Source organism: Hippopotamus amphibius, chromosome 9, assembly GCF_030028045.1.
Source record: "Hippopotamus amphibius kiboko isolate mHipAmp2 chromosome 9, mHipAmp2.hap2, whole genome shotgun sequence".
Lineage (NCBI taxonomy): Eukaryota > Metazoa > Chordata > Mammalia > Artiodactyla > Hippopotamidae > Hippopotamus > Hippopotamus amphibius.
This window is the reverse complement of record NC_080194.1, coordinates 25,758,576-25,772,480: the sequence shown is the minus strand read 5'-3', so window position 1 is coordinate 25,772,480 and position 13,905 is coordinate 25,758,576.

The window sequence follows — 13,905 nt, the reverse complement described above, 5'->3', positions numbered from 1 at the left end:
CTCCCCTCACCTCTCTTCTCTTTTTCTTTCCTTCTTTCTTATGAGGAAAAATAAATTCTTCACATTTTCTCAGTTGCCTGATGTGTAGGAGTCACTCAACTCACTTCCGGATTTCTCTCAGAGGGAATTGATCCTCTGCAGGAGGAGCCAAAGTCAGGGGCCTCCTACCCAGCCATTTTGCTCTCAGTTGCATTTCTATATTCTAGCAATGAACAGTCAGAAAAAGGAAGTAAAAAACAGTGTATATAATAGCATCAGAAAGCATGAAATACTAATTTGGTAAAAGGTGGGCAGGACTTGTACGGTAGAAACTACAAAAAGTTGCTGAGAAGAACTAAGAAAGATCTGAATAAATAGCAAGAAATACCACGTTTATGAATTCAAAGACTATTCTAAGATGTCAGTTATGCCGAAATTAATTGATTCGGCACAATCAAAATCCCATCAGGATTTTTATAGCAATCGAGACGTTTCTTCTAGAATTTACATGCAAGTGCAAAAGACTTACGTAGCTAAAATACGCCCCCTCAACCACCCCGCTTCAGGTTAGAGGACATACACTACCTGATAGTAAGACTTACTACAAAGCTATAGGCATCAGAACAGTGGGTGTTGGCTTAAAAATAGACCAGAGATCAGCAAACTTACTTTGGAAAGGGCTATCTAGTAAATATTTAAGTCTTTGAGGCCATATAGTCCCTGTCACAATTACTCAGCCCTGCTGTTTTAGCACAGAAGCGGCCACAGGAAATGCGTGAATGAATAGGCGTGGTTGTGTTCTGATGAAACTTTATTTACAAGAAAAGGAGCTGAGCTGGATTTGGCACATGGGCTGTAGTTTGCTGACTCCCGGAATAGACTAATAGAACAGATCAGAATGTCCAGAAACAGTCCCATACTTATAAGTATAGTTTTTGACAGAGGGGCTAAATAATTAAATGGAGAGGGGAATGTCTTTTCAACAAGTAGATAACAACTGGATACAACTGGATAACTGATGGGAAAAAATGAACCTTGACCCCTGCCACAAACTCTCCACAAAAATTAATAAATGTAAGAGCAAAAATTATAATGCTGTTAGAAGAACGGTATTGGAAAATACCTTTGTTTCTTTGGGAGCAGGCAAAGATTTCTTAGAAAGCATAAAGCACTAAACATAAGAAGTGAAAACTGATCATTTAGACTTCATGAAAAACAAAATCCACTGCCCAACAGAAGATATTTTAAAAATAAATAGGCAAGTCCCAGACTGAGGAAAAATATTTGTAATACATAAATTTGACAAAAGATTTTATTTAGAATATATGAAAAACTCAAATAAATCAATATAAAGAGATAGACAACCCAATAAAAAAGGATAGAAAAGATACTTCAAAAAAAGAGAAATAAATGGTCGATAGCCCATGAAAGGTGTATCCTCTTTTGGGAAAGAGGATTAGTATAACCTTTTGGGGAAAAGGTTAGTATATTTCAGGTACTGTGCAACAGGTGTATTATGTTAGGGAGAAGCTTGAGTTTGCTTTCTTACCTTTATTTGAAATTAACTATGGTTTAGGGAGGTGGACAGGAGTTGGACTGTGATGGGTTTGAAAGTGTCAGCTTGGCTAGGCTGAACTGTGGTTCCCAGAACTCCCTTCCCTTTATGTTTCTGGTTAAAGCGGGCACTAAGAGCTCATCAGTTTGCACAAGATGTGGTTGTTGGAAAGGAAGCAGCAGCCGTATTGTGTTCATGTGTGGAAGGACAGTGCTGGGGCACCTGGATGTTCATGCGTGTTGTGGCTTCTCTGTTGGCTCATCTCGTTGGCGTGAGGCAGCCGCTGGGCCTGCAGCCACTCCACCTTCCCCTGGATCCTCCTGCAGCTTCTCTGACTCCTGGACCAGGTGTGTGCTTAGCTCCATGAAGCAGGGAGCCAACTTCTGCAGACTTCAGCAACACTGCAGGCTCTGAGAGAGACTGACACAAGTTCCTGTTGGTTCTGATGGTGTGAGCTCATCCTCCTGGCATCTCACTTGTCCTGCCGGCTTCAAGCTCTAGCATCAGATGGACACACAACAGACTTGCAGAGACGGTTTAACCAGAAGCTACAACTGTGTAGGGTCAAATATATATATATATATTTACACAATTATATAGAGAATCTTCCATAAGCACTACTTCTCTGACTGAACCCTGGCTGATACAGAATCACTACACGAAACTGCTTCTGGTGCCTTTGAAGTGAGGACTCCGCATGGCTTTGCTGAGCACCTAGAATCGTTGTGGTGCACAATCTGAAGGTAGGATTTGGGGCCGGGCTACATACAGGGGAGGAAGAGTAAGTGAGGATGAGGGCTGAGTGCCACTGAATAGAGGAACCTGAAGTTTGGGGACGTGTGTGGGGGACTGTGAAGTGGGGGTGCTGGGTGTGTGCAACGCAGACCTACTCCATCCTCTCTCTCGGGGGATCGTTAGGGGAGTTTGCTTTGCTGAGTGAGTTTCTGTGTGGGACGACTCTGTGAATCTATGAGAGGAAATGGAAAAGGCACAGGGCTTGGAACATAAAGATAGTCCTGCAGAATTCACCTGGAGAAAGAGCACCCGCTCAGCTCTGGGGGAGTGAGAGCTGATCAGGAGTATCAGGTATCTTCGTCTTCTTTCATCCCCTCAAGAGCCCTATGAGGTTAGAAGTAGTATTGTTCCCATTTTACAGAAGATGGAATTGGAACCCCAAAAAGATGAGTGTTTTGCTCCTGGTCTCACACAGTGTGGATCTGCACCCAGCAGGGCTCCTTCAGGGTCTACACTTTTGACCAGCCCTCCAGACCCACCACCACTGTGGTGTCGATTACACATGGATGTGGGGAACAGCAGAGGAGTGATTCCCAAGTTAAATCCAAGAAGGCACTCAATATTGTGGTTAAAAAACCAAAACCAAAACTAAACAAAACTAACATAAACAAACTCCAGAAACAGAGAGGAAGAGAAGCCAATCAAATAGGGACCAAGAAAAGGTGGGTGGAAGCCAATTAAAAGCAGATAGCAGAAACCAGGAGCCCTTTCCTGGTTCACAAAGGCAGCCATTGCTCTGGAATCCAGAAGCAGGAGGCCTCCAAGTGGCAAGAGGACATGTCCTCTGCTGTGGCCCAGAGGGAAGTCAAGGGCAGAATCATCCATCTTTCCCTCTCTTAGAGAAACAAGATCCCGCAGCCCTGATTGGCCATGGAAGGATGTGTGTGGGGGGGGCGGGGGGTGGGTGCGGACCAGAAGCTCTGCTATCCCTGCTTAGGGCACTTAACAGTTTGTAAGTCTATTTCTTTGGTGTGACATGTATGTTTTCCTCATCAAACTGGAAGCTCCATAAGGAATAAGTCTTGCCTGTTGTTGTTCACTCTTGCATCCTGGCAACTGGTGTGTTCCTTAAAGACCATCTATCGTCCTGTCCTCATTTCATAGAGGAAGAAGCTGAGAGGGATTTTGCCGATGTCCCTGTGGAGAGCAGGCCCAGCACCAGCCCTGGTCTCCTGCAGCCCCGTCCTGGGCTTTCCAACTGTTCTCTGCTCCATCATTCATTGTGTGCGAGGAGCTCCTGGGAGACATCTTCATGTGAGCGCAGAATGGGAGAGACTATCGGGGGGGCAGAGAGCACCCCCAGCATCTGTTCTCCTCTTATGTCGCGCACTCTAGGTAACTGCTCCTTCCCTGGTCCTTTAAGCCTGATGGTGGAAGCAGCACTTCACTACTGCTTGCCTCAGGGAGCTTCTCCAGGCATTGACCTTTCCCCTTACCCCTGCCTGCTTTGCAATTATCCCCCCTCGTGAAACATTCCTCATTTATACCAGTTTGGGATGTTTCCTCCTGGGACTCTGCCAGATCCACAAGAGAAGAGAACTTTGAATAGCCGGTAAACACTGGCAACGGGTTAGCAGCAGTCCAGCCTGCATGCTCCCTTGCTCCCTAAATTAATGTAAGAGGCAACATTCTCTCCAAGAGAGCACATTTCAATGGCTGGAATGAAGGGGAGAACGTGGGGAGGTGGATCCATTGGAGTTGCCAGCAGCCAGAGGTACTAGTAGAGAGCTCCATGTTGCCTGCCTCTTCTTGAAGGAAGCACCGTGACCCCCTGCGTGTAGCATCCCAAAGTGGAAACAGGACATGGAAACTTAGAGCAAAACCCATAACTGGCTTTGGAAATAAGACATTTCCTGGTATATATCCTTACCCTCCTTCCATTCTTCTGGCCAGAGGTGTAGAACTGACCTGTGCTGGACAAGAAGAGCCTTTCAGGGATTGAGTGATGCCAGAGTTCACGTCTCTGTCCTCTAAATTGGCAGATGTGTTTAGGAGCTGGAGTGAAGTCTGGTGACCAAGCAAGGCTTATCGAGATGCTGGACAGACTCCGTAATTTCCTGTGCAGGGCCTGTGGGCACTTCAGAGACCAGAGCTGTTGGAGACATGATTCCTCATTGAGACGATTCTCAGCATTTGCCCCACTTCCACTCACTTATCAGCCTTTCCCATCATACCCTGTCTGGTCCACTTCCCAGTGAGTCATTGCTGTTCTGGAGCCTGTAATTGACAACTGTGAGCCTGGGTAGCAATGTCAAGCAATGTGAACTTGAGGCTTTATAACTAGAGAATAAAGTCTATCGTAGGGTGACTGAATGTTCACTATGGCCTGAGCCCACTGTTTGGTTTGTTTGTTTTCTTTATCACAGCAGTAATGCATTCATATGTGTAATTTCTTTCCAAAAGGTAGAGAAATATATACAAAGTGGCAGTTTTCCTGAGTTCCATTCTCTAGAGGCCACCACTTATTCCACTTTCCATTCTTATTTCTTTTATTATTATTAGCTCAGAATAGTAAACTTGTATATCTGGTTTTGTGGGGTTTTTTGGTATATCTGTTTTTAATCTATTAGCATCAACAAGTAGAGCAACTGACAACCCTTGTAAAATGTAAGGAGTCCAGCACACATAGCATTCTTTAGCTTCTTCCCTCCAGTTCATGAAATTCCTTTTTTTTAGTTAATTAATTAATGAATTGATTGGCAGCATTGAGTCTTCGTTGCTGCACTCAGGCTTTCTCTAGTTGTGGCAAGCGGAGGCTACTCTTTGTTGCGGTGCGTGGGCTTCTCATTGCCATGGCTTCTCTTGTTGCAGAACACGGGCTCTAGGCATGCAGGCTCTAGAGCGCAGGCTCAGTAGTTGCAGTGCACGGGCTTAGTTGCTCCACAGCATGTGGGATCTTCCCAGACGAGGGATTGAGCCCATGTCCCCTGCATTGGCAGGCAGATTCTTAGCCACTGTGCCAACAGGGAAGTCCCATGAAATTCTTATTTATTTATTTTCATTTGGTGTCGATATTAAAAATTTGTCTTTATCTCTATGACCTCCTTTCATAAGCCTCATGCTACAAATTAAGCTACTTATCATTCTTCAAAGTGTCATTTGAATTAGTAACTATTTCAAATACTCAGAAAAGTTCTTCAGTGGGTTCATTTAGCAAATATTTGATAAGGATATTGTTATGGGCTGAATTGCGTCCTTCCAGATTCATGTATTGAGGTCCTAACTCCTAGTGTCTCCCAGGATATAAGTGTATTTGGAGAGAGGGTTTTTAAAGAAATAATTACATTAAAATGAAGTCATTGGGGTGAGCACTAATCCAATATGACTGGCGTCCTTTTAAGAAGAGGAGAGTACGTCACAGACATGCAGAGGGAAGACCATGTGAAGATGCAAAGAGAAGATACCATCTACAAGCCAAGAAGAGAGGCCTCAGAAAATACCAACCCTCCCCACACCTTGATCTCGTACTTCTAGTCTCCAGAATTGTGAGAAAATATGTTTTGGTTGCTTAAACCATCCTGTCTGTGGTACTTTGTTATGGCAGCCCTAGCAGACTAATATAGACCTACTGTGTCCCAGGCATGATTTCAGGCAATGGAATTTCAGTGTGAACAACAACTGTAAACTAGATCATCGCCTTTTGGAGCTTATCCTCAAAAGGCCAGATGAGCTTCTTCAGAAAGTAATCACAGACTGAAAAGAGAAGAGGTCTGAAGGGTATCCATCCATTAGACATCTGGAAGAGGTGTTGGATGCAGCAAACCGTCTGTAGGGAAACTGATCACTGGAACAAGAGTCTCAGACACAAATGTGTATGGGAATTTAGTGTGTGATAAAAGTTGCTTGTGAAAGTAAAACATGAGAAGGAGCAGCTGTTGGGGAAGGAGGAAAACTAGGAAAGTGTAGTGTTTCAGAATGCGAAGTGATGGAGTTATTGGTCAGTAAGTCATGTCAGTAGCAGCTGAGTAGTAAGAAACTGACCTTTAGATTAGTAGCACGGAGTCCTTGCCAATCTCATCCATGTGGTTGCAGCGGAAGAGTGGTCTGAAGGACTAAGTGGTGCAGGTGTGAGAGAACAAGGGTGTGGGATGGGACTCCTGGACCCCCTAGACACCCGCTGAGATACCGCCACAGACAAGGAGAGCGTTGGGGCAGGTGGATGAGCCACACGTTGTTTAAACAATCAGCTGTGTTTTCTATACAAAAATAAGCCATTAGAAGAAATAATAGAAAACAAATCCCAAATACATCTTCTGAAAAAGAAGAGTACAGAGAACGATTGAAACATAGCGTAAAGCCTGAATGAGTAAAACGTTGCAGTACTGATCCATACGTAGAACAACTTGTAAGTGGAAAAGTCTCAGAATTAGACGCAAATGCATATGGAAATTTACAATATGACAAAGGGTGTATGTTAAAGTAGTGGGTAAAACTTAAACTATTCAGTGAATGGGATTGAGGCACCTGATGGTCATCTATAATAAAAGAAAGTTGAAAACATACTTTTTTTTCACCAAGAACTTTATTGAACAATATATTCACCCTTTTGTTCCACTACCTGAAAACATACTTTATATATCATGTTAGGAGAAATCCAAATATACTAAATACTTAAAAATAAACAAGCAAGTAAGGTAAGCGGGGGTGGGGGGGAGGCGTTGGGGGGGGAATGAAGTGGGACATTGGGATTGCCATATATACATTATTAAAAAGAAAAAAAATCAAATCGCACACTTTAAATATAAAAAGAAAGAGAAGAAAGAAAGAAAGAAAGAAAGAAAGAAAGAAAGAAAGAAAGAAAGAAAGAAAGAAAGAAAGAAAAGAAAATATGATAGAACCTGAGTAAACCCTAGGAAAATTCCTTTTAACTAAAAGTAGGGAAGATTTTCAAAGTATGGCACAAAATTCAGAAGATATTAAAGAAAGCACTAATAAAGACAAGGACATAAATGAAAAATTTTGGCATGGCGTGAACCACTATAATCAAAAGATAAGTAATAAGTTGGGAAAATATTGGTCTCAAGCCAGGAGATAGAATACTCTTATCAAAGATGAAGAACTAATTTCTCCTAATTGTAAACGTTTCTGGAAAATGATAATTCTAAATCCAATAAGCCAATAAGAAAATGACTATAGGTCACAAATTCATAATTTCTAGAAAATAAAAATGGCTCTTAAAGATGAGAAACCAAACATATAATGAGACATGCAAATTAAAATTACACAAAGTTATATTTTACTCACTGAAATAGAAAAGACCTAACAGTTTCATAGAGTATTGTGTGGGAGATGGAGTGGAGACTAGACACTCTCACACATTTCTGGTGGGAATGAAGATTAATAGAACCCCCAGGAAGGGCGATTTGCAACATATATAAACATATATAAAGTGTCATAGTTTTTCTACCTGGAATTCCTCATCTAGGAATTTATCCTAGAGATATATTTGTACATGTGCAAGAGACAAATATACAAGTTAATAAATGTAGAATTATTTGCAATAATAAAGATTGGTAACAGCCAAAATGGCCATCAATACTGTGTAAATTATGGTCCATCCATACAATGGAATACTGTATAGCTATATAAAAAGAACAACAAACCTGATATGGAAGGACCTCCAAGATATATCAAGTTAAAAAAAAAAGAGTGCAGAACAGTATGTATATGTATGAGAAGGGATTATTATATATATTATGCATATACATATGTGTAGTATATAATATGGTATTATATATACTATTCTCATAAAATATATGTACACATACTTGTTTTAGCATTAAATATCTCTGAAAAGATTTTAAAAACTAGCAACCATAATAACAGTATTTGTCTTTGTGGAGAAGGCACAGATGCCTGAGGCCTGGAATGGAATGACCATTTTCAATGTATGCATTAAAAAAAATTTTTAAGCTATGAATGTATTGCTATTTCAAAAATAAAATTTTAAAACAAAGAAAATAAATATAATGATATAGCCAAGAGGAGACAGATGTGAAAAGATGAGGGAGGTGAGGGAAGAGGAGGAAGAAGAAGAGGAGAAGGAGGAGGAGAGAGAGAAATAGGTTGAGAGAGAAAAGAGATTTTTCTATAAAGGCAAGCAGAGAAATCAGGCTGTGGATGGAGGAGAATGAAGACTGGGTGGTCTTTAAGCCAGGAGATAAAATACCATGTTTGTATGTTGCAGGGATGCCCCAATAGAGAAGGAAAATTGAAGATGCAGGTGGGAGAGGTAATCATTGTCTGAGGTGTTTCTGTGTAGTAGAGGGGTGGAAACCCGCAACAGGTGGAAAGAATGGCTTAGGATAGGAGTGTGCAGAACCCTTCCCTGCCATGACAGGAAAGGCAGAGAAATGAGCTCAGAGGCAGACTGGCTGGTAGATTTGGTGTGAGGAGATGGAGAAATTTTCAGCAGAGCATCATCTGAGAGTGATAAAAAAGAGTGAAGAGGAGGTTTCAGGGAGAAATGGTGTGAAATGTTTCCCTCGGAGAGAGGGTAATTATGGAAACATTACATAATCACTCGGCAGAGCCAAGTGGGTACCTGGGACATACATTGAAAGTGAAACCGTTGGTCATGGTTGAATGTTATTCTTCTCCAATACTCAGCTCCCTGACAACAGGCACGGAGTTAGTGGGAGTTAGATTCAACCAGGGCAAAAGACTTGATGGGTACATCACTGAAGATACTTATATGGATGACAAATAAACAGGTGAAAAGATGTTCAGCATTCCTCACTGATAGGAAATACAAATTAAAACCACAGTGCCACTACACACTACCCACTTCTTAGAATGGCTAAAATAAAAAATACCAAAAGTAAAATTAAAAATGCCTATAGTTTCAAATATTGATAAGGATTTGAGAAACCTGATTTTTTGTATCATATATTGCTGGTGGAAATGTAAAATGGTGCAGCCACACTGGAAAACCCTTTTGCATTTTCTTAAAAAATTGAACATACACTTACCATACAACCCAGCAATCTATTCTTGGCATTTATCCTGGAGAATGGAAAATGTATGTTCACATAAAAACCTATATACAAATGTTCTTGACAGGTTTATTGATAATAGCCAAACTAAAAACAAACTGGATATCCTTCCACTTGTGAATATTGAAAACAAATGTAGTACATCCATACCATGGAATACTACTCAACAATTAAAAAAAAAATCAACAACAAACTGTTGAAACATACAACCACTTGGGTGGCTCTTGAAGACATTATGCTCAATGAAAAAATCCAAAATCAATGGGTTTGATACTGTATTATTCCATTTATATAACATTTTTGAAATGACAAAATTATCGAGATGGGGAGCAGATCGGTGGTTGCTAAGGGTTTGGGAAGGGGGATGGGGTGGGTGTGACTATAAATACATAGCTGAAGGGAGGTTTTTTTTGTGGTGAAGAAACATTTTCATATCTTGAGATTGGGGTGGTTATACAATATAATACATGTGATAAAATGCCCTAGATTATACATACTGGCATAAAAATGAGTGCATGCAAAAAATGAGTGAAATCTGAGTAAGATCTGTAGTGTGGAGAATTTTATTATACCAAGGTCAATTTCTTGATTTTGATAACGTATGAGGGTGCATCAAAAATTATCCGCACTCTGGACAGCACCCTCGTACTTTATTTATGAGGATGTCACCATTGGCAGAGGCTTGGTGATGGGTACACAGGACTCTCCGTACTATTTTTTTGCATCTCATTAGTCTATAATTAATTCAGAATGAAAAGTTAAAAAAACTGAAAGGTCAATTTGTTGGATTGACTACCTACATGGATACTGAAGACACAGAATGAGGACAGAGTTATGCTGGGGAGAAATCTATAAATCAGGAGTACTGCCAGAAGATAATGTAGTAAGCATTCACATACCTACCATTAAAATTAAGCATATATTAAAATTTTGTCATATTTGTTTCTAATCTCTCCTTAAAAATGAATAAATAAAACATTACAGATACAACTAGAGGCCCAAACATGCGTCTCTTCTCTCATTGATCCCTTCAGAACTTCTGAAGATGACATGCATTATTCTCTCATGTAACAGGATATTAAAACAGAAGTTTTGCTCTAAATATCAAAATATTATAGATACTAAGTTTAGATGACATGCAGAATTTAAGTAGGAGATTTCTGATAATTGGTTACCAACTCTTACACCATCATCCATATCAAAGTTATTAGAAATTAGAGTTGAATTTTTATATAAGGAATAAAACATCAAATTCAACTTAAAGATGAACCACCTCAGGACTTCCCTGATGATGCAGTGGTTAAGAATCCATCTGCCAATGTAGAGGACATGGGATGGATCCCTGAGTTGGGAAGATCCCACATGCCGAGGAGCAACTAAGCCCGTGCGCCACAACTTCTGAGCTCGTGCTCTAGAGCCCACAAGCCACAACTAGTGAGCCCATGTGCCACAACTACTGAAGCCTGCATGCCTAGAGCCCGTGCTCTGCAATAAGAGAAGCCACTGCAATGAGAACCCCGTGCACCACAATGAAGAGTAGCCCCCGCTCACCACAACTAGAGAAAGCCCCGTGAGCAGCAATGAAGACCCAACGCAGCCGCGGCCAAAACATAGATAAATAAATAAATAAATGTAAAAAAATTAAAAAAAAAAAAGAGATGAATCATCTCCCCTGCTCCCAATTTGACCTTTGCAGGCAAAAAGACTGCAGTAGAGAAGGGGGTGTATGGTATATTCTGTTGCTTCTCTCTTCCCGTCCCCTCATTTCTCCTTGTTCTTCCTTCCTACTGTTTCTGGCTGTGATTTCTGACTCTGGAGGGTTGGACATAGTCCAAGGAGGAAAGTCAGGTGAACAGGACTTGTTTTTTTGGCTTATCCTGCTGGGGTGACTTTGCTGGCTCTCTCTGGACTTGACAGTATTGTAGAGTTGACTCCAACTAACTTTGCAAAACTTATGCCAATCTCTGTCCCTTCAAGGTCATGAGAGACATTGCTCATTGCTCAGAGAACTCCAGTCTTGTGACCCTTCTTAAGAGAGATCTAGCAACCATGACCAAATACTTGGGGTGTCACAGGGAATAAAACTTATTTGCATACTGATCACCATTCTCTAAACAACCTCTGCGCTTTTATTAGCAATGCCACTATGAATTGCTTTTTCTCCCATTTCCATCTGTCCAGATCCTATTTGTCTTTCCTTGCCTACTCAAAAGGTTGGTGTGGCTGACAAAAGTGACACAGGTTACTTGCTTGGGAAACTGTAGCATCTTCAGTTCCAACTCCAAGTATTTCAAGAAGCCTTCCCTGATCTCCTCGCCACCATGTACATACTTATTAATGGCATCTTCTCCCTCTCTGCTCCCCATCTCTGCGTTTGTATCCTGGAAGAATTCAGAGCCAATTATAACAATATGTTAGGTGTGTATAAGATCCCTTCTTCCATATTCTACTATAAGCTCCTGGAGAACAAGAACCAAATCTCATCATTTTTTACAGCCAGCGTTGGTGTATTGACAATATTGGTGTCTAATACATACATTACCATCATACAGAAAGAGCATTAAGCAACCTCCTGAATTCCAGGTAGCTGCCAAATGTAGCTTCAGATGGGAAGAGTGTCTACTCATGGTTATAGGCAGAGTATAGAGGCATGAACTTCTGAGGCTGCCTGTCTTGTAACTGAAGTTACCTTCAGTCCATGTCCATGGTGAAGTCAAACCCTACCGCCTTGTTCTGAAGACAGGTACCCAACCACAAATGGCATAAAACTCAGACTGGTTTCACCTCACTCTCTGCTTCAGTTGCCTAGGATGAGCTTGTGACCCAAGTTGCTCATGGAGTTAGCATGAGAATTCAGGTTCCTTGACTCCAGGTCTAGTGCTCGTCCCAGTCTAGCACTTGCAGGTCCTATATTTCTGCATATCCCAGGATATTTGGATGCTGAGGTGGGCTTGGCTGGAGGCAAGGACTTCCTCTGCTGGAATATAGGGAAATGGGAATACGTAGAGGTGTAATGCCTGTGGCCTTAGCACCTGCAGGGACTCTACTTGAAAAATGTTTTCGTGAATTGTGTACTGGTATGATGTCAAAGTATGGACTGAAGGCTGTTAGAAGATTCAGTATTAGGACTTCCCTGGTGGCACAGTGGTTAAGAATCCACCTGCCAATGCAGGGGACATGGGTTCGATCCCTGGGCTGGGAAGATCCCACATGCCTCGGAGCAACTAAGCCCGTGAGCCACAACTACTGAGCCCACACACCGCAACTACTGAAGCCTAGAGCCAGTGCTCTGCAACAAGAGAAACCACTGCAATGAGAAACCCATGCACTGCAATGAAGAGTAGCCCCCACTTGCCACAACTAGAGCCTGCGTGCAGCAACAAAAAGCCAACACAGCCAATAATTAATTAATTAATTAAAAAAAGATCCAGCATAGTAAGTCTAATGATTTCATCAATTGTAAACCTTCTGCTGAGGATGTTGTCCATCATGGGAGCCTCCTGGATTCATACTACCATGCTTTACCTGGGCTGTTGGGTGTGGCATTCTTCTTCAGGATGGAAGCAATTTAGACTTTTTAAATGACCCCTCCTCTGAGCACCCTTGACTCCCAAACAACTCTGTGATAGCATGGATCTGTCCCACCCTCAGCTCCTTCCTTCTACAGACTGTGAGTTCCTTGAAGATGAATATGTTGTCTTTGAACCTCTAGTGCCTGGCACAGGGGCTGGAACATTGAAGATGTTCAGTTATTATTTATAGAAAGAACAGAAGAATGACTGAGTGACTCTGCTGTGAGAAGCCTGCTTAATGATATCTTCAAGAGTTGAAGTAGATAGGTTAATTGCAATGGTCTGTTAAAGGGCAATTATAAAAAAGGATAGATTTGTAATAGAAATATTTTATTTTAACCCAGAATTCATTCACCAAAATAAAGAAGAGAGAACAATAATGGATCATAAAATATAGTTCTACTCTTTCTTGCAGAAGGCATGTGCATTCAGCTTTATCTATGATTTGCAGTATGGATTTATTAGAGATCTTAACATCATGTGTATAGTGTTCTGCTTGATGATATTTTTCAATATTGTTAATATTTTTTCAATCTTGTGTAGTTGTCAGGCTCATTCCTAATTAAATTACAATAATCTTGAGACTAGCTTTTATTTCCCCTTTATGCATGCATATTAATTTTCATCAAAACAATAATTCTCTTTCCATATTCATATTTCATTGATTTATACTATATTTTGATAAATTAGATAATTACATGAACAAATCCAACTGGCATAAGGAGGATTTGAAACAGGTCCAATTGGTTCTTGTGAAGCAGATAACTCAGTGCTATAGTGTCCAGGTGTACTAGATAATCAGTGAATGGTCCTGAGGACTCAGCGTTTACTAGACATCAGTCAATATATTTTCTGAGTGGAATGGACAGGCTTGGTTAAACAGATAGTCTATTAACCCGAGATTTACATAAAAGATGTTTTCTCTGTAAAGAAACAGCATAGTGCTTTATCAGGTAAGTTTAGATAATGTTTGTTGAATTCATGCAGTCATGGATGACAGCTCCCAAAA